The sequence below is a fragment of the Moschus berezovskii genome, chromosome X, assembly GCF_049115385.1.
Source record: "Moschus berezovskii isolate FMDL1 chromosome X, NW_MosBer_1.0, whole genome shotgun sequence".
NCBI lineage: Eukaryota > Metazoa > Chordata > Mammalia > Artiodactyla > Moschidae > Moschus > Moschus berezovskii.
The window spans coordinates 123,355,719-123,378,989 of record NC_142488.1 but is presented as its reverse complement, the minus strand read 5'-3'; positions in this window follow the sequence as shown (position 1 = coordinate 123,378,989).

The following is a 23,271-nucleotide window of genomic DNA, read 5'->3' as shown; positions in this document are numbered from 1 at the left end:
TTAGCAACCCCACGGACTGCAGCCCACCAGGCTCCTCTGCCCATGGAATTTTCCAGGCAAGAGTACTGGAGTGGGTTGCCTTTGCCTTCTCCAACATAGAGTGCCCAGTACACTGTAGATACCCAATATCTGAGTGACCCAAGCAATACAGTTCTGGTACATTGTTTCTTTACAAGTAAGAAAAAGAAACAGAACTTTGTGTCTAATTCAGGTACCCAGATGAAACAATCACATAACTTATCTATTCTGATGTTACATATTCATACACTTTCTTGGAAGTCTCAACATTGTCAGAATATTTAAAACTTGTAACACTTGCTGTAATTCTTCCCAAAGGAGAGAAACAACATAAGAAATACTTTGTATTTGGGGCTTTTAATCAGAGTGGTTTAGTTACTAATGGAGCAAAAAGTTGTCACTTCTAGGCTGAATGTATCCTTCAGGAGATAAAGGATGACTGCTCTGGAGCACAGAGCAGTCATCTTGAGTTTGAGTCCTAGAACTGCCTTTTCTCATTGCAAGACCTTGGGCAAATCAATTACAGTCTTTAAATATCAGTTTCCTCATCTGCAAGATCTGGATAATATTGTCTATTCATAGAACTGTTATGAATTTATTCAAATAAGAAGGTGTGTGAACATGCTTTTATACACAGTGAGGTGCTACACAAGTATATCAGATGGTATTAGATATTTTGTGGCACAGTTCTAGTGCCACAAAATAGTTCTAGTGTACCTTGACTTGGTTTTATAAGCTATGCTTTTATTACTTACTGAATTCCAATAGTTATTCCCTGTAGCTATTCGAAAACTAGATTTACAAGATACCAATGTAGTTCATGAACTGTAGAGTGCTTTTGATACCTACTATGGTATGTGTTCTATTTTTAACTTTTCCCTGAGCAACCTCTTGAAAATGAATTATCTTTTGGTAAGAAAATAATTACTGTGAGAAAAAAAGTCCCACAAACAAAATCTACTAAGATTTTTGTTGTCGCTTGAAAAGCAGTTAACTTACAAATAAAGATGAGTGTAGCCAAACCAGTATATGCTTCTACGGGCTCCAGAATTATTGATACTATCCATTAGTATCTAATCCAGAAATGGAAATAAAGTCTGGATTGTTGGCTTACATTTCAAATTTTTCTCTGTATTTTTTAAGACACTATCTCCAAGTGCCAACAAAACTGGTTGTGAAATATTTAAATGTACTTATCAACCTCTTTTTTTAATGTATGTCAGACGAATCGTGTCACAGATTCATGTAAATTGCCTGGTCATTTATGTATTTTGTGGATAAATGCTGGTTGTCTCCTCTAAATGACAAAGTCTTCTTATAATTTGTTCATTTATTTAGTAGATTTACCTAGTGCCTTTTTCTCTAGCTCATCCTTATCTATTTAGGAGGTAATGAAAAATAATGCATAATACATTTTTCTATGTAACTTTCTGTTTTAGTTCATCCTGTTTCACATTTTAATTTAGATGACAAATAAAGAGCATGCTTGAGCCACTTGCTAAGTCAAACTTCCCCGATTCAAATTTTCTTATGACAACAGTTGCAGTTTATGAATTCCTAAACTCTAGTCTATAAAAATAACTAGCTTTATTTTTCATTCTCAACTCTTCAGAAAACTCTACCAAACCTCAGTTGATCTCAGATGATATTCCTGAATCTATGGTTGAAATTTTAAATATACATCTTCCCCACACTTCCACCAAATGACACTTATTCTAGTAAGCACTTAGGAACATTTCAATAGTTTCTTTAAAAATTCATCAGACTTCCCTCAGCCTCTGTATCCCAGGAGTCTGGGCTACCATTTTTATCTGTAATTCCAAACAGAAGTTGGGGTAGTGTTTGGAAACTCTGATGTGGTTCCAAAAGAATCACTTGTAAACTGCTGCTGCTACTAAGTTGCTTCAGTCGTGTCCGACTCTGTGCAACCCCATAGACAGCAGCTCACCAAGCTCCCCCGTCCCTGGGATCCTCCAGGTAAGAACATTCCTTCTCCAATGCATGAAAGTGAGAAGTGAAAGTGAAGTTGCTCAGTCGTGTCCGACTCTTAGTGACCCCATGAACTGCAGCCTACCAGGCTCCTCCATCTATGGGATTTTCCAGTCAAGAGTACTGGAGTGTGGTGCCATTCATTGCCTTCTCCAACTTGTAAACTAGATACCTGAAAAAATAAACCACTAAGATTTCCCAGGTCGACCTGCATTTGACTTCAAGTCATTCTGTTTAGGTCCAAATGTGATTTGACAAAAAAATTGGAAGCAGGTAGAAGGTGTGCAGACCTTATACAATGCCACAGTTAAGAAAGAGCAAAAGTGTTTTCATGTCATCATAGACTCTTCAGGTCTGAAAGGATTAATGAACATTAAAGGTCATATACTCAAATCACCCATGTGATACTAGAATCTCCTTTACAGTACCTTGCCAAATCTTTGTCTAGCTTCTGCTTGGAAATTTGCAATGACAGTTAACTCATTATCTCAGAAGGCAGAGAATTCCATCTTCCTTACGTTGATCCAAAATCTGTAGCTTCCACCCCCTGGTTTTAGTTCTACTCCAGGAGGCCATTCAAAAAAAAGTCTAATGCCTCTTCCACATGACAGTCCTTCAAAGATTTAAAGACAGCTCTCATACCCACCATGTTATGTCTTCTCTAGGCTGAACATCCCTAGTTTCTTCAAGTGTTCCTCCTATAACCGTGGAGGAGCTTAATAAATATTTGTGGGTTGAAAAGTGGTTCCTTTTCTTTGACTATATTAATACTCTGTTTTGACCACATCATTTTAAAATTAATATTTATGGAGTACTTACTATGTGTTACTTCATTTAATTTTCACAATATCCTTATTATTATCTCTATCTGACAGTTGAAGAAACACAGAAGTTAAGTAACTTGCTCAACGTCACAAAACTAAAAATAAATGAAAAGTGACAGATTGAATTAAAAGTGACAAAACTGGAATGTGGGGTAGGGCCGTTGTGACAGTAAAGCCCACATCACACACATCACACTGTTCTGCATTCTTAAGAGTACTGCTCACAAATGAACACCAATACCTTAGCTGAAACTCCAATACTTTGGCCACCTCATGTGAAGAATTGTCTCACTGGAAAATACTCTGATGCTGGGAAGGATTGGGGGCAGGAGGAGAAGGGGACGACCGAGAATGAGATGGCTGGATGGCATCACTGACTCGATGGACATGAGTTTGAGTGAACTCCGGGGGTTGGTGATGGACAGGGAGGCCTGGCGTGCTGTGATTCATGGGGTCGCAAAGAGTCGGACACGACTGAGCGACTGAACTGAACTGAACCTTAGGTGTGGTGCAAAGTAAGTATGGCTATGATCTCCTTTTTAGATATTCTATTTCTTGAATGTAGCCTAGCATCAGTTGAATGTTTGGAGGGGACAATTCATATTATTGAGACACATTAAGTGTATGCTTTCAAAGTGACAGCATCCCTAAACTGCACTCATGCAGTTGGTTTTTGAACTCAAATATATGACCTTATATTTTGCCCTGTAAACTTTCATCTTTCTTGGTTCATTCAGTGTCTGTAACTTGCCAATATCTCTTTGAGTTCTAATCTTTCTATATGATATCGTTATCATTCCCTCAAGTTTGTATTTACTGCAACATAAGGAGCCAGTCTTATGTTCTATATTTGTTTGAAAAGACTGATGAACAAAGGAAGGCTGCAGAAAAGAACCCTGTGGCAAACCACTAGAAACTTCCTTCAAGGGTGCCATAACTTAGCAGCACCCTTTGAGTACAACTGTATCAACCAGTCGCTAAGTCATCAAATTGTTTAAACTGCTTATTCACGGAAGCATTGTTCACAATAGCCAAAAGTTGGAAACAATAAGAATGTCCATGAACAGAAAAATGGATAAGCAACACATGGCATATACATGAAATGGAATATAATTTAGCCTTGAAATGAAATTCTGATACTGTCAACATGGAACCTTAAAAACATTATGCTGAATGAAATAAGCCAGATACAGAAGGACAAATATTATGACTCCACTTATAAGAAATATCTAGAGTGGTCAAATTCATAAAGACAGAAAAAGAAGAAAAATTAGCAGGAGCTCAGAGGAGGGGAAAATGTGAGTGATTATTTAACAGATTCAGAATTTCTATTTAGGAGGCTAAAAAAAAATTCTGGAAATGGATAGAGGTGATGAATTTACAACATTGTGAATATAGTTAAGGCCACTGGATTACACACTTAAGATGGTTAAAATGGTAAATTTTATGTTATGCATATAATTTGAATTCCTGGACACAATTTCCAACATGTGGAGTGGAGAATTATCCATATATCCACCAAACAATTCTTGGATACCAGCAGGTGAATTGTTCCGGTAAAGTGTTCTATGCTATGCCGTACCATGCTCAGTCACTTCAGTCACGTCTGACTCCTTGCTACCCCATGGACTGCAGCCTGGTAGGCTCCTCTGTCCGTGGAATTTTCCAGACAAGAATACTGCAGTGGGTTGCCATTTCCTCCTCCAGGGAATAATTTCTTTTTTCAGGTAAGAATACTAGAGTGGGTTGCCATTTCCTACTTCCCGACCCAGGGATTGAACCCTGGTCTCCTATGTCTCCTGCATTGCAGGAGGATTCTTTACCACTGAGCCACCTGGGAAGCCTTCAAGTTGTCCTATAATTTGACTCAATTTTGATGCTATCTACCCGGAAATAGCATGAGATTCCACAGGTTAAGGGTTAAGTTCTACAAGACTGTCCCCCAGCTCCCACCCAGAGCCCCACTTCAGACACCAGTCACAAGCCAAGTTATCACCTGTGCTTCTGACAGAGCAACTATAGATCAGAGGTTCCTACAACTCTCTTGATTAATTTGCTAGAGCAGCTCATGAACTCAGAAACATTTTACTTACTTGATCTCCAGTGTATTATAAAAGGATAGACCTCAGGAACAGCAGATGGAAGAGATGCAGAGGGCAAGGTATAGTATAAGGGCATGGAGTGTCCATGCTCTGTCCCAGGTTCACCAACTTATGCTTAGTCACTCAGTCATGTCTGACTCTTTGTGACCCCATGGACTGTAGCCCTCCAGGCTTCTCTGTCCATGGGATTCTTCAGGCAAGAATACTGGAGTGGATTGCCATGCCCTCCTCCAGGGGATTTTCCCAACCCAGGAATCAAACCCAGGTTTCCTGCATTGCAGGCAGATTCTTTACCATCTGTGCCACCAGGGAAGCCCATGAATACTGGAGCCCATGAATACCCTATTCCTTCCCCTGGGGATCTTCCCGACCCAGGAATTGAACCAGGATCTCCTGCACTGCAGGCAGATTCCTTGCCAGCTGAGTTACCAGGAAAGCCCATTATAAAAGGATAGATTTCAGGAACAGCAGATGGAAGAGATGCAAAGGGCAAGGTATGGGGTGAGGGCATGGAGCATCCATGCTCTGTCCCAGCCCTCCACAGTTTCACCAACCTGGAAGCTCCCTGAACCCCATCCTTTTGGATTTTTATGACAGTTTCATTATGTATGCATGACTGATTAAATCATTAGCTGTTGCTGACTTTTTCAACCTCCAGCCCCTCTCCCCTCCCCAGAAATCAAGAAGTGGAATTGAAAATTCCAACCTTCTAATCCCAATTGGTTACCCTGACAACCCATCCCTATCCTTAGATGAGTTCCAAATTCACTCATTAACACACAAAAGACACCTTTCTGGCTCTTATCACTTCAGTTCAGTTGCTCAGTCATGTCTGATTTTTTGTGACCCCATAGACTGCAGCACGCCAGGCTTCCCTGTCCTCACCAACTCCCAGAGCTTACCCAAACTCATGTCCACTGAGTTGGTGATGCCATCCAACCATCTCATCCTCTGTCATCCCCTTCTCCTCCTGCCTTCAATCTTTCCCAGCATCATGGTCTTTTCTAATGAGTCAGTTCTTCACATCACCCGGCCAAAGTACTGGAGCTTCAGCTTCAGCATCAGTCCTTCCAATGAATATTCAAGACTGATTTCTTTCAAGACTGACTTGTTGGATCTCCTTGCAATCCAAGGGACTCTCAAGAGTATTCTCCAACACCACAGTTCAAAAGCATCAGTTCTTCGGCACTCAGCTTTCTTTATGGCCCACCTCTCACATCCATATGTGGCTATTGGAAAAGCCATAGCTTTGACTAGACAGACCTTTGTCAGCAAAGTAATGTCTGCTTTTTAATATGCTGTCTGGGTTGGTCATAGCTTTTCTTCCAAGGAGCAAGTGTCTTTTAATTTCATATCTACAGTGATTTTTAGAGCCCAAGAAAATAAAGTCTTCACTGTTTCCTTTGTTTCCCGTCTATTTGCCATGAAGTGATGGGACCAGATGTCATGATCTTAGTTTTCTGAATGTTGAGTTTTAAGCCAGCTCTTTCACTCTCTCACTTTCATCAAGAGGCTTTTAGTTCCTCTTCACTTTCTGACATAAGGGTGGTGTCAGCTGCACATCTGAGGTTATTGACTAACATACAAAAGATACCTTTATGGTTCTCATCACTTAGGAAATACAAAAGGTTTTAGGAGCTCTATGCTAGAGATGGAGATGAAGACCAAATATATATTTCTTATTATTAATCACAATATCACAGAATATGGTACCATAATTAAAAGAACTGTCCGCCTGTATTTCTGCACTTAAAGAACCCTTTTCAAATGCCTTGCTGAAGCCTGGAGAGGCTGTATGTCATTTTATGATCAATTTGGTAATCCAATTCAACCTGTCTAAATTACTCTATCAAAGAAAGAAATCAAGTTAGTTTGATATCTGTATCTCTAACTATGTAGAACTATGTATATATATCCTCTTGGTCTCCAAAATCACTGCGGATAGTGACTGCAGCCATGAAATTAAAAGACACTTGTTCCTTGGAAGAAAAGCTATGACCAACCTAGACAGCATATTAAAAAGCAGAGACATTACTTTGCTGACAAAGGTCCATCTAGTCAAAGCTATGGCTTTTCCAATAGCCACATATAGATGTGAGAGTTGGACCACAAAGAAAGCTGAACATCGAAGAATTAATGCTTTTGAACTGTGGTGTTGGAGAATACTCTTGAGAGTCCCTTGGACAGCAAGGAGATCAAACCAGTCAGTCCTAAAGGAAATCACTCCTGAATATTCATTGGAAGGACTGATACTAAAACTGAAGCTCCAATACTTTGGCCACCTGATGGGAAGAAATGACTCACTGGAAAAAACCCTGATGCTGGAAAGATTGAAGGAGGGAGGAGAAGGGGACAACAGAGGATGAGATGATTGGATGGCATCACCGACTCAATGGACATGAGTTTGAGCAAGCTCCGGGAACTGGTGATGGACTGGAAAGCCTGGCGTGCTGTAGGCCATGGGGTCACAGAGTAGGACACGACTGAGCAGCTGAACTGAACTGAACTGATCCTCTTCTCCTCCCCTATATATAAATATAATTAGGTCATATATAAACATATCATGTCAGTTGGTCCCTTCTTTATCCAAATACTCAAGAACGTTTTCCTTTAATAATCCTTGTCAGAATTAACTGTTATATTAATAACAAGTAATTTTTAAGAAATCTACCTTCTCTTTGCGGAGAAAGCTCTATGGTATATTAAGCATTAAACACACAACACTTATTATTCAAACTCTTACCATGTCCAATAATTATATCCTCATTTTACATATGGGAAAAACTGAGGCTCTGAGAATTATTTATGTGATTTAACCAAGGCCAATGTCAGAGCCAGAATTCATTGCACTGTTGTCTAGTTCTAATGTCCACATCTATTCCTTTAAGCTCCTTTGCCTACTTCCACTTTTGCTGAACATCTCTTTTCTCCAACAATTCCTCAATCAAAGCAGAAATAAACACAGTGAGAGTTGGAGTTATTCATTTCCTGTGTCATCCATCAAATTTAATCATTAGCCCTAAGCATCAGGTATATACCTTTCTTAATCTTCCTTCTCCTTCTCTGAATATAAGTTCCCTAAGAGGTCTTTTTATTATTGTTTGTTTTAACTTTGGGCTTTTTGTGTATTTTCTTCGTTTTCAACATTTACTGCAAGTCTCAGTTCCTTCTTGTTAATAGTCCATTCGTAATTAATAAAGTAATTAACACAATTAATTAATTAAGTGACAAAGTTAATTGGTTAATTCATAATTAACTAGTTAATCAACTAATCCATAATAGTTAATTCTTATTTAACTATGACACCCTCTTGTGTATTTTTCCTTGCATGTGTGTCCCCTTGCCTTTTTGTTTTCATCCACTCACTCATTCAATTAGTAAACATTCAGTTCAGTTCAGTCGCTCAGTCGTGTCTGACTCTTTGCGACCCCATGAATCACAGCACGCCAGGCCTCCCTGTCCATCACCAACTCCCGGAGTTCACTCAAACTCATGTCCATCGAGCTGGTGATGCCATCCATCCATCTCATTCTCTGTTGTCCCCTTCTCCTCCTGCCCCCAATCCCTCCCAGCATCAGAGTCTTTTCCAGTGAGTCAACTCTTCACATGAGGTGGCCAAAGTATTGGAGTTTCAGCTTTAGCATCAGTCCTTCCAATGAACACCCAGGACTGATCTCCTTCAGAATGGACGGGTTAACTGAGTACCATATGGGTTAAACTTTAAGACTATGGTGGTAAACATGATGGGCAGGGTTCTTTTCCTCATGGAGTTTATAGCCAAATGAGAAAGATAGTTGAGGGACTTCCCTGGTCATCCAGTGATCAAGATTCCGTGCCTCCAGTGCAGGGGCCCAGGTTTGATCCTGGGTTAAGGAACTAGATCCCACATGCCACACTGAGACCTGGTGCAGCTAAATAAATAAATAAACATTTTAAAAAATAAATAAATATCAAAGGCATACAAACAGAGATGAGATTGATGGTAACCAGGGCTGGGGTGGTAGAGAAATGGGAAGATGATTGATGAAAAGATACAAACCTCCAGTTGAGATGGATGAATTCCAAGAACATAATGTACAGCATGGTGAGGGTAGTTAACAATACTGTACTGTATACTTGAAAGTTGCTGCGAGTAAATCTTAAGTATTCTTGCCATAACAACAGCAAAAACAAAACAGTGAATGTGTGAGGTTGATGCATTAACCTAATCACAGTAAACATTTTGTAATATATACATGTGTCAAATCATCACATTGTATACCTTAAACCTGCACCATATTTTATGTCAATGCTATTTCAATAAAGCTGGAAAAAATAATCAAATGGAAATTATAGAACAGAAAACTAATATATGAAATTAAGAACTAGCTAGAAATATTTAACAACAAAACAGACCTGGCAGAAGACAGGATTAGTGAATTGAGAGTTAAATACATAACATTTAAATTATAGTGCTGAAAGAAAAAAGTATAAAAAATAGAGAGAACAAAAAGACATGTGCGACACATTGAAAATGCCTAATATAAATGTCCTTTAAGTCCCAGAAGGACAGGAGTGAGAACAACTGGGGCAGAAGTAATATTTGAAGAGATTATGGATGAGCATTTTCCAAAATCAAGTAAAGACATTAACACACAGATGGAACCACATACAGGCTAAGTACACACACACACACACAAAACACTTATAGGGATGTCAGAGTAAAATTGCAGAAGTCAGAGACAAAGTCTTAGAAGCAACCAAAGAGAAAAAGCCAAATTACCTTAAAAAAAAAAAAGCGAAAGAAGTCTTAAAAATGACTTTGCAACCTGGAACATTTTGAAATTGACTTCCCTAAAATCAAGGTACATTTATGAGTATGCCTTTAGTTCTTTTTCTGAAAATTGCAACTTGCTGTCAACCCAGTCACTTTCTTTCTTTGTTATTGACATTTCCATATTATTAGCAGGTTCTCTAGAACGAGGTCCATGCTCAGTGGGAGGCACTGTGGTACGGTGGAAATAACAGGGCTCTGTCTCCAACAAGCATTGTGAACTTGGGCAAGTTGGTGAACTAAGCTCTTTAAAACTTGGTAATAGTTCTTATCTGTAAAATTCAGTCCATGCTGCTGTCCATTGGGTCACAAAGAGTCTGACATGACTTAGCGACTGAACAATGGTAACAATCCATCTTGTGGGAGTTATGTGGCAATTAAGTGAGAAATGCTTTTAGCACAGTACCTGTAATAACAGAGGAGTTCTGTGAAAGGCAGCCAATATCTTCTTTCAAGATGGAACATTTTCAGCAGAGCAGGTAAAGAATTTACCAAATGTTTCACTTTCAGCAGAAGCAACTGCAACCATCTGATGATGAAGAAGGTGATGGTGATAATGACTCCACCTACCATTTATTGGAGCACTTACTATGTGCCCATTTACCTTTATATACTCCTTAGAGCAACCCTATAAAACCAGTACTATTATCATTCCTATTTTACAGTTGGGGCAACTGGGGCTTAAGGAGGTTAAGCAACATGCTTAAAGTGAAAATGGCAGAGCCTAGATCCAAACCAATATGTCCTCACCTTTGAGGTTGTGCTTGAGATCTTAGGTGATCCACACCACTCATTTATGCCAGACTGGCCAAGTCTCTTGGCAAGACATCTACACAATCCATCTGGAAGGCTTGTGTCACACCTCACAGTGATACTGCCTCCGTGCCTCCTTCCATTGGCCTGGCTCAGTTTTCTCTGTAGTTCCTTCACTCTCTGTCTTTTGGACTTGTCCACAACTGGATACCTCTGAAGTCTCAAAATATGACATTTCCTTAGGAACTTTTTTAATGTGATGACCATCATACTAGGTTGAAATTCCCTTTCTTTCTTTTCATTTGTTTCAATGACATCTTGGTCCAATCCCAAGAGTTTCCAACCCCTTCAATGAGTTTCATTTTAGTAATTAAGTTATGCTGATTTCTTTTTTTTAATATTTATTTTTATTTATTTGGCTGCATAGAGTCTTAGTTGTGGCACGCGGGATCTAGTTCCCTGACCAGGGATTGAACCCAGTTCCCCTATATCGGGAGTGCAGAGTCTTAGCCACTGAACCACCAGGCAATTCCCCAGTTATGCTGATTTCTAAGCTTCAGTCTTTGAGTTCATTCAAAACTCTTTTCTCAGGGCAAGGAGGAGTTCCAACATGGGTCTAGAACAGAGTAGGGGGTTTCCTTCTCTTTTGCTCTCTCTTCCCTCTTCTGCACTGAGAACTTTAGGGCTGAGACAGGAAGGAGGGAGAAAAATGTACACTGTCATTTGCCTGACTTTCTGTATTGAGGTTCTGTTACTTATGGGTCATCTTTTCAGGACAGTAGATAGTAATGATCCCCAATGGAGTGTATATCCTGAGGGGAGGTGCAAGATGCACCACTGGGTACTGTAAGAAAATATTAGAGCTTATAGTGATGGTTTTTTTAATCCAAAGAAAAATTTAAAAGTCAGCTTCACTAATGTTTAATACACAGGTTAACATCAGCACCTTCCCAGGATCCATATATCAGATGGTCACAAACAAGGCCTGGGGGATTCATGGGTCAGAGAGGAGTTCCACAAAGCAAATGACTTGCTCATGGTGTTCTCCCACATTCCTTGGCCCTTTAGTCTTGCAGTTTACCTGTGGAGGGTTAAATATGTTTATGCATAATGTTATCTAATTTGAGCTAAACCAACTCTAATACAATGGACAAAATATTTCAGAAGATCTTTGCAAAGAAGCCATGGGTTGAAGTGAATGTTAATGATGCAAGCACAAAACAAGCAAAGAAAATGGAAGAGCAGAGGTTTCCCATCATCCCAATATAATTGCTTCTTCATCTCTTTTTCAGGGTGAAGACTGAGACACTCTAAGCAAATATAACCAAAAGTCAGGCAAAATTTTTCTAATTATCAAGAGGACAATGTGAAATATGGATTTAAATTCACATCTTACATCATTTGCTTTATTACATAGTCCCATTCTACACATATCAAGATAAATAGTTAAAACTTAAGCATCTCTCCTGATTCATTTCTATTGCCTGCTTCCTTTATTCTGTGATATAATATAAATAGACGGAGGAAGGAAAGGATTCCAAGATGATTCAGTTTCTTTCCTCAGTGAGTGAATGAGTTGTGATATGGAAAGTTGATAATGAAATAGTAGATGATGATGTTTTTGAGCAAGTGAAATCTGAGATCAGAAGAAGACATTTAAGAAAAAGAAAGAACAAAACAAACACAGAGAGAAACACATACACAGTGCATTTAGAGATAAAGCATTTCATTTTGAAGAACTTTGAAAAATTAGATTTATAAATTTAAATATCTATAAATGGAAGCATATTGCCACAACAAGCTAAAGCAATATACTATTATGCCTTGAAAAATACAGCTATTCAATCTAGAAGGCATTTATAAACAATAACACATTTTGAGGGAAATGTACCAGTTCCAAATAGGTGATACATGAAAAGTATAAACACTATGCCATTTTAATTATGCAATTAGCAAATAAAATACTACATTAAAAAAAAAAACTAACTTCTCAATGGGAACCACAGAAGCCAGAACACAATTGTGTTATTATAGCATGAAGGAAAGTGACTCACAAAAGTAAAAATCCACAGTCAGTAAAAATATTCTGGAAAAACAAAGGTGCCATACTTATTTTATGTCAGACACATAAAATCTGAGTGAATTTATAGTCAGCAAACCTACACTAAAAGGAATTCTTTAGTGAAGGAAACGATCCCAGATGGATACTAAAAATGCAGGAAAAAATGAAGAGCTATGGAGAACTAAATATTGGAATAAAAACAGATTGATTTAATTGTACAAAACAGTAATAGTAATGTTTAGTAGGGTGTAAAATATAAAGAGAATTTAAATGCATAACAACACCACGGAGTTTGGGTGGAGTTCATTCCAGTCTCTAACTTCAGGGTTAGGCATGTGATACAGTCACATGGTCATGTGATATCACATGCATGTGATACAGATATGGTCAATAAAATACCATGATGATTGGTTGAGTGTAGGGTATTTGATCAAAGATGAACCCATAATAAGCCAGCAAGCACCAACCCTGAAACTTCAGCTGGAAGTATTATGGTATAGGCATTTCCCCCCGCCCCACTGGTGTTGCTAAGCAGCAGGTTGTATACCTTGAGATTCCAAGGCTTAATATAACAGTGGGATGGCCTATCTGAAATGAATCCAGAACAGAAGGAAGCAGAGATGGTAGATGGACAGAGGTCTATTTTGGATGTAAGATCCTGAATCCACCTATCCCTGAAAGCTAGCTTATCTCTGAAATTTGCAATTCTGTGAATTAAGTTCCTTTTTAAAGCATGAAGACAATAATGCAAAATGGGAGTGTAAATGGAGTTAAAGAACTTTAAGGTTATATAAAATTATTGGTAAAGAAGAAAAGCAATACTTTGTATTAGGCTGCAATAAGTTAAGGATACAAGTGCAATCTCCAGGATAATCACTAAACAAATAACAAAAGAATGTACAAGCCATGGGTTAGAAGAGAAAATCTGAATAACAACAAAGGTTAATGTAAAAGAAAGCAATAAAGAGAAATGAACATAAAACAGCTGAATCAAATAGAAGAAAAACAGTGGGAGTTAAAAACCCAAACATGTTTCTAATTTCATTAAAAGTGAACTGTCTGGAGATGAAAATGTTGAAAATTTGATTGTGGTAATGGTTGCACAGTTCTATGAATATACTGTCATTGAGTTGTACAACTCTATGAATTTACTAAAAGTCATTGAGTTCTACAGTTTAATGGGTGAATTGTGTAGTATGTGAATCATATCTCAATAAAGTTGTTTTTTAAAAAGTGAATGGATGAAATATACCAATCAAAAGGTCAAAATTGTCAGACTAGATAAAAATAAAACTCAACTACAAATGGCTTACAAAAGATACACCTTAAATATAAGTTGAAATTTAAAGAATGAAAAAAGATATATTCTGCAAACACTAGCCACAAGAAAGCTGATGCAGCTGTACTAATCACAGACAAAACATGATCACATATAGAGAATATTTTGTAAAAATAAAAGAATCAGTTGACTCGGAGAATATTACGAATTCTAAAGCCATACACACCCATACTAGATAAAAAGCAAAAACTGACGGAACTAAAAAGTGAAAAAGACAAATTTGCAGCCACAGTAAGAATGATCCAATGGATGGAGAGCAAATCTTTAAAAATACAACATCCATTCATGATTAGGAAAAAATTAACTCATAGCACATTAGTAATAGAAACTCTAAATCATATAAAGTGTACTTATAAAAAAAACCCTCTAGATCAAACATCATGATGAATTATTGAAAAATTTCTCCCTGAGATCAGGACTGAGACAAGGAAGTCTGTTATCACAACTTCTATTCAACGAAGCCTGGAGTCCAGTGCCAATAACACCGGGAAAAGCTGTAAAGAGTATATGGTAGGAAAGAAAGAAATAAAACTGTCATTATTTATGACATGATTTGCACTCACAAAAAAGATTCAAAAGAATCTACAGAAAATCTATTAGAATTAATAAGCAAATTCAGCAAATCTACTGGATAGTTTATATATAAAAATATAAAAAATCAATAGTATTTCTATATACTAGCATTCATGGGGTGGCTAAGAGTCGGACACAACTGAGCGACTTCACTTTCACTTTTCACTTTCATGCATTGGAGAAGGAAATGGCAACCCACTCCAGTGTTCTTGCCTGGAGAATCCCAGGGATGGGGGAGACTGTTGGGCTGCCGTCTATGGGGTCGCACAGAGTCAGACACGACTGAAACGACTTAGCAGCAGTAGCAGCAGCACCATCAAGTAAATAGAAATGAAATTTTCTTTCAAAATGAAGTTTTTAAAGATACCATTTATAATAGTATCAAACAACATCAAACAATAAAGAATAAATCTAACAAAAGATGCCCAAGAGCTGTAAACTGAAAACTAAAATATATTGAGAAAATTCAGAAAAAGACTTTAAAAAATAGAATGATATGTCATGTTTATGGATTATGTGACTCAGTACAGTAAAAGTATTGATTTTCCCCAAATTGATATGTAAACTGAATGCAATAATAATCAAAATACCAATGAAGTGAAGTGAAGTGAAAGTCACTCAGTCCTGTCTGACTCTTTGCAACCCCATGGACTATGTAGTACATGGAATTCTCCAGGCCAGAATACTGGAGTGGGTAGCTGTTCCCTTTTCCAGGGGATCTTCCCAACCCAGGGATCAAATCAAGGTCTCCAGCATTGCAGGCAGATTCTTTTGCAGCATAGGTTATTTTTATTCCACTAAAAAATTTGACACACTGATTATAATATTTATATGGAAATGCAAAGGGTCAAAAATAGTCCAAACATATCCATGCGAACAGCTGACTCTTTGGAAAAGACTCTTATGCTGGGAAAGACTGAAGGCAGAAGGAGAAGAGGGAGACAGAGGTTAAGATTGTTGGATGGTATCACCAATTCAATGGACATGAACTTGGGCAAACTCCGGGAGACAGTGAGGGACAGGGAGGCCTGGCATGCTGCAGTCCATGGAGTCATGAAGAGTTGGACACTATTTGGCGACTGAATAACAAGGCTGGATCATTGAAAAAGCAAGAATTTCAGAAAAACATCTATTTCTGCTTTATTGACTATGACAAAGCCTTTGACTGTGTGGATCACAATAAACTGTGGCAAATTCTGAAAGAGATGGGAATACCAGACCACCTGACCTGCCTCTTGAGAAATCTGTATGCAGGTCAGGAAGCAATAGTTAGAACTGGATGTGGAACAACAGACTGGTTCCAAATAGGAAAAGGAGTATGTCAAGGCTGTATATTGTCACCCTGCTTATTTAACTTATATGTAGTACTCTGTATATTGGAGAAGGAAATGGCAACCCACTCCAGTGTTCTTGCCTGGAGAATCCCAGGGACGGGGGAGCCTGGTGGGCTGCCGTCTATGGGGTCACACAGAGTCGGACACGACTGAAGTGACTTAGCAGCAGCAGCAGCAGCAGTACTCTGTATGGATTGAACTTATATGTAGAACTCTATAAGTTCTCACATCATGAGAAACGCTGGGCTGGATGAAGCACAAGCTAGAATCAAGATTGCCAGGAGAAATATCAATAACCTCAGATATGCAGGTGATACCACCCTTATGGCAGAAAGCAAAGATGAACTAAAGAGCTTCTTGACGAAAGTGAAAAAGGAGAGTGAAAAAGTTGGCTTCAAGCTCAGCGTTCAGAAAACAAAGATCATGGCATCCGGTCCTATCACTTCATGGCAAAGAGATGAGGAAACAGTGGAAACAGTAGCTGACTTTATTTTTCTGGGCTCCAAAATCACTGCAGATGGTGATTGCAGCCATGAAATTAAAAGACACTTACTCCTTGGAAGGAAAGTTATGACCAATCTAGACAGCATGTTAAAAAGCAGAGACATTACTTTCCCAACAAAGGTCCGTCTAGTCAAGGCTATGGTTTTTCCCGTGGTCATGTGTGGATGTGAGAGTTGGACTATAAAGAAAGCTGAGGGCCGCAGAATTGATGCTTTTGAACTATGGTGTTGGAGAAGACTCTTGAGAGTCCCTTGGACTGAAAGGAGATCCAACCATTCCATCCTAAAGGAGATCAGTCCTGGGTGTTCATTGGCGGGACTGATGTTGAAGCTGAAGCTCCAATACTTTGACCACCTGATGCGAACAGCTGACTCATTTGAAAAGACCCTGATGCTGGGAAAGATTGAGGGCAGGAGGAGAAGGGGACGACAGAGGATGAGATGGTTGGATGGCATCACTGACTCGATGGACATGGGTTTGGGTGGACTCCAGGAGTTGGTGATGGACAGGGAGGCCTGGCGTGCTGCGGTTCATGGGGTCGCAAAGAGTTGGACACGACTGAGCAACTGAAGTGAACTGAACTAACAACGACAAAAATTGTGGCTCTAAATGAGAGTGCTATGTCAACAAAACTTTTACAAGAAAGGAAAGAAGACTATCTCTATGACCTTGGCAAAAGCAGTGATTTCCTGAAGACAACAAAAGGCATTGACCATAAAATAAACAATATGGAAATGGGTGTGCCTCTATTCCAATAAAATTTTATGGACACTGAACTTTGAAATTCATACTATTTTTTACAAATCATTATTAATGTATAAGATTAAATTTACAAGTTATTTTATAAAATAAACTTTACAAAAATTTTTAACAAGTAAAATTTTATGAAATATTTTTAAAAAGTAAAATGTTGATAAACTGGGCTCTATTAAATTTAAGAAATTGTGTTAAGAGACACTGTTAAGAGAATAAAAAGCAAGGCACCAAGTAGGAAATGATATTTGTATATTGTATAATTGACAAAGGGCTTGCTTTTATCCAAAATATATAAACAATTCCTACAAATAATTATGAAGGCAGCAGATAACTTTAAAGAAAAATGGACAAAAGACTGGAAGAGGTGTTTCCCTTTTAGCACTTCTTTAGCTACATTCCATGGATTTTGATATATTGTAATTTTCATTGTAATTAATTCAAAATATCTTCTAATTTACCTTCTGATTTTCACCTAGACCTATGGATTATATGGAAATGTGTTGCTAAGTTTCTAAGAGCTTGGAAGGTTTACTTTTGTTTTTGTTTTCTTGGTTTCTAGTTTTATTCTGTTATGGTCAGAGAAATTTTCAATTCTATCAAGTTTGTTTTGTTTTATCAACTAAGATATAGTCTAGCAGGCTCGCCTTACCAGAAATACTAAAGGAGTTCTTCGGACTGAAAGCAAGTGACCCCAGAAGTCAATTCAAATCCACATGATAAAACAAAGATCCCTAGTAAAGGTAATTAAGTAACTATAAAAGACAGTACAAATCTATGTTTCATCTCCTTTCTTCTCTTCATTAATTTAAAAAGCAATTGTATTAATATGTGTATAATTGTATTGTTATAGCATAGAAAAATGTAATGTACTATATTTAACAATAAGAGCACAAAAGAGGTAGGTGGGAGCAAGTTGTATCGGGGTAAAGAAATGATACCAGGTAGTTATTCAAATCCACAGGAATAAATGAAGAGGACTAGAAATAGTGAATAATTAAAAGGTAAATATGAAAACCTCTATAAACATACACTTTGTCTCTTTTCTTTTCTCAGGCTCTATACTAGATATAAATTGTAGATAATTATAACATGTATGTTTGGGTTGGTAACACATGTAAATATAATATGTATAAGAATAATAGCACAAAATGAGGAAGAGGGAACAGAACCATATAGGAGTACTTCTATATGTCACTGGAATTAAGTTAGTATAAATGTAGCTTCTGATAAGTTCAGATGTACATGAGAAGCCATAGAGCAACCACTAAGAAAGTAACTTTAAAAACAGAATAAAAAATCATTAAAAGTATTCAATTGTTATATTAGAAAATACTTAATGCAAAATAAATAGTAAGGAAGAATAGAGGAATATAAAAGGCATGAGATTACAGTTGACCCTTGAGCATCATGGGGCCCCAACTCTCTCACCCCTGAAGATGAAAATCCAAATATAATTTATAGTCAGCCCTCCATAGATGCTGTGCATTTGTATTCATGGTTCTGCATTGGAGGATTCAACCAACCAGGGATTGTGTAATACTGTAGTATGGATTTATTGAGAAGAATCCATGTATAAGTGGACCCACACAGTTCAAACCTACGTTGTTCAGAGGTCAACTGTATACAGTAAACAAAAAGGGAAATATCAATGCAAGTACTCCATCAATAATAAAATCAAAAGTGAATGGATTAAACAATCCAATCAAAAGGCAGAGAATATCAGACTTGATAAAAGAAGACAAAATCCAAATGTATGCCATTTACTGGAGGAGTCACACTTTAGATTCAAAGATACAAATAGGTTAAAAATTTTTTAAATGGAATAAGATACATAATGCAAATAGCAACCGTAAGAAAGTTGGAGTGGCTGTATTAGTATCAGACAAGGTGGACGCCAAAAGGGAAATCATTACTAGACACAAAGAAAAACATTATATATTGATAGAGTCAATCCACCAAGATCATATATGAAGTATAAACATATACAGCTACAACAGAGCCCCAAAATACATGAAGCAAAAACTGACTTAAGTGAAACAAGAACTTAGAGAATTCGACAACAATAATTGAAGATTTCAACACTTTACTTTTGATGAAAAGGAAATAAAAGAGCCTTTTTTCTTCCAGTTTTATTGAGATATAATTGACATATTGCACAGTATAAATTTAAGGTATACAGCATAGTTATTTGACTTACATATGTCATGAAATGATGACCTAGTAGGTTTAGTGAATATCCATCATCTCATATAGATACAAATTTAAAGGAAAAGAAAAATTATTTTTTTCCTTGTGATGAGAACTCTTAAGATTTACTCTCTTAACAACTTTCATATATAACATGCAGCAGTGTTAATTATACTTATGTTGTACATTACGTACCTAGTACTTGTTTATCTTATAACTGGAAATTTGTACTTTTGACCACCTTTATCTAATTCCCCTCCCCCCTAACCCCTGTATCTGGTAACCACAAATCTGATCTCTTTTTCTATTTGTTTTTTTTTTTGAAGCATAATTGACCTAAAACCATATGTTAGTTCTTATTATACAATATAGTGATTTGGTATTTCTAACATTTCAAAATAATCGCCATGAGAAGTCTAGTTACCATCTGTCACCATATGAAGATATTACATTATTATTGAGTATATTCTCCATACTATACATTTCATCCTTGTGACTCATTTATTTTATAACTGGAAGTTTGTACCTCTTAATCTCCCTTACCTATTTCTGTCCTCTCCCAACCGCCTCCCCTCTGGCAGCCACATGTTCATTCTCTATATTTCTATTTCTGTTTTGCTATGTTTGTTCATTTATTTTGTTTTAGATTCCACATATAAGTGAAATCATACAGTATTTGTCTTTCTCTGACTTATTTCATGTAGCATAATATCATCTAGGTCCATTCATGTTGTCACAAATGGCAAGATTTCATTTTTTTTTATGGCTGAGTAATGTTTCATTGTATATATCTTCTTTATCCATTCATCCATTGATGGGCACTTAGATTGTTCTATATCTTGGCTATTATAAATAATGTTGCAATAGATATAGGTGTGCATATAGGAAATAGAAGTCAAATATGTGGAAATTAAACAACATATTCCTAAATAAACAATGGGCCAAAGAAATCACAAGAGTGATTACAGAATACTTTGAGATAAATGAAAATGTAGACACAACATACAAAATTTATATGATGCAGCTACAGTATTGTTTACAGAGAAATGTATAGCTATAAACAACCTACATTAAAAAAAAGAAGAAAGATTCAAATGAATAGCCTAAATGTCCCCCTTAAGAAACTAAAAAACAAACAAAAAATTAAACTCAAAACCCAAAGCAATTAGAAGGGAATAATAAAGAGTAGAGTGGAAATTAATAAAGTAGAGAATAGGAAAAAATAGAAAAAAATTAATGTAACCAAAAGTTGGTTCTTTGAAAAGTTCAAGGAAATTGAAAAACATTTAACTAGACTATCCAAGAAAAAATTTACTAAAAACAAGAATGAAATAGAGGACATTACTACCAACCTTGCAGAAACAGTGTCAGACTTTATTTTTTTGGGCTCCAAAATCACTGCAGATGCTGACTGCAGCCAGGAAATTAAAAGATGCTTACTCCTTGGAAGGAAAGTTATGACCAACCTAGATAGCATATTAAAAAGCAGAGACGTTACTTTGCCAACAAAGGTCCGTCTAGTCAAGGCTATGGTTTTTCCCGTGGTCATGTATGGATGTGAGAGTTGGACTGTGAAGAAAGCTGATCGCGGAAGAATTGATGCTTTTGAACTGTGGTGCTGGAGAAGACTCTTGAGAGTCCCTTGGACTGAAAGGAGATCCAACCAGTCCATTCTAAAGGAGATCAGTCCTGGGTGTTCATTGGAAGGACTGATGCTAAAGCTGAAACTCCAATACTTTGGCCACCTCATGCGAAGAGCTGACTCACTGGAAAAGAGTCTGATGCTGGGAGGGATTGGGGGCAGGAGGAGACAGGGACGACAGAGAATGAGATGGCTGGATGGCATCACCGACTCGATGGACATGAGTTTGAGTGAACTCCAGGAGTTGGTGATGGACAGGGAGGCGTGGCGTGCTGTGATTTATGGGGTCGCAAAGAGTCGGACACGACTGAGCGACTGAACTAAACTGAATGAACAATTGTGTGCTAAGTCACTTCAGTCATGTCCAACTCTTTGCGACTCTATGGATTGTAACCTGCCAGACTCCTCTGTCCATGGGATTCTCCAGGCAAGAATATTGGAGTGGCTTGCCATTTCCTACTCTGGGGAATCTTCCTGAACCACAGATTGAACCCATGTCTCTTATATCTCCTGCATTGGCAGGCAAGTTCTTTACCACTAGCACCACCTGGACAACTATATGCCAACAAATTAGATAACTTAGATAAAATGAATAAATTACTAGAAAGACACAAACTACTGTATTGGACAGAATAAGAAATAGAAAATTATGAATAGAACTAAAATAAGCAAAGAGACTGAATTAGTCATTTTAATGGATAGCCAATGGGAATTTGCTGTATGGCTCAGGAAACTCAAACAGGGGCTCTGTATCAACCTAGAAGGGTGGGATGGGGAGGGAAATGGGAGGGAGGTTCAAAAGGGAGGGGATACATGTATACCTATGGCTGATTCATGTTTAGGTTTGACAGAAAACAGCAAAATTCTGTAAAGCAATTATCCTTCAAAAAAAATAAATTAATTAAAAAAAAAAAACTACCCACACACAAAAAAGACTTCACTGGTGAATTCTACCAAATATTTAAATAAGAATTAATAGCACTTTCCCACAAACTCTCCCAAAAATTAGAAGAGGAGGGAACACTTCCTAACTCATTTTATGAGGCCAGTATTACTCTGACACTAAAATCAGACAAAAATACAGCAAAGAAAGAAAGCTAAAGACCAGTATCTCTTATGAAAACAGAAACAAAAATCCTCAATCAAATACTGGCAAATTGAATCCCACAACATATAAAAAGAATTACACACCATGACCAAGTGGGATTCATCCCAGGATTCCAAAGTTGTTTTAATATCCACAAGTCAATTAATGTATTAATAATATACCATATAAATAGAATAAAGGACAAAGCTAACATAATCATCTCAATAGGTGCAGAAAAAGTATTTGATGAAATACGCCATCCCTTAATGATAAAAGGACTCAATAAACTAAGAATTGAAGGAAACTTTCTCGACCTGATGAAGAATATCTTTGAAAAACCCACAACTAACATCATACTTAATGATGAAAGATTAAAAGTTTTCCTTTAAGATCAGGAATGAAACATGGATGTCTGCTCAAGTCAACAGTAGTCAACCACATGTTTCAACATTTTTTATTGAAATATATTTGCCGTAGGGACTGCCCTTGTGGTCCAGTGGCTAAGACCCTACACTCCCAATGCAAGGGGTCCAGGATCGATCCCTGGTCAAGGAACTGGATACTATGTGCCACAACTAAGCTAAATAAATAAATATTTTTTAAAAAGAAATATATTTGACATATAACACTGTGTTATACATATATGCATAGTAATATGATTGTCATTGTAGGGATAGTTAACACCTCTATTACATCACATAATTATCATTTCTTTTTTTGTGGTGGGAATAATTAAGATCTAGTCTCTTTGCAAGTTTGATGATCATAATACAATATTGTTGTCTATATTCACTATACTGTGTATTAGACTTCCAGGACTTATTTACCTACTAGTTGTAAGTTTTCATCCATAAACAACATCTCTTCTATTCAATATTGTACTGGTGGTTCTAACCAGGGCTTTAGCAAGGAAACTAGGCATCCAGTTAGGAAATGAAAAAGTAAACAATATTATCACTATTTGCAGATAATTTGATCTTATCAAGGGAATAGCAAACCACTTCAGTATTCTTGCCTTGTGAACCCCATGAACAGTATGAAAAGGCAAAAAGATAGGACACTGAAAGATGAACTCCTCAGGTCAGCAGGTGCGCAATATGCTACTGGAGATCAGTGGAGAAGTAACTCCAGGAAGACTGAAGAGACGGAGCCACAGCAAAAACAACACCCAGTTGTAGATGTGACTGGTGATAGAAGCAAGGTCTGATGCCGTAAAGAGCAATATTGCAGAAGAAACTGGAATGTTAGGTCCGTGAATCAAGGCAAAATGGAAATGATCAAACAGGAG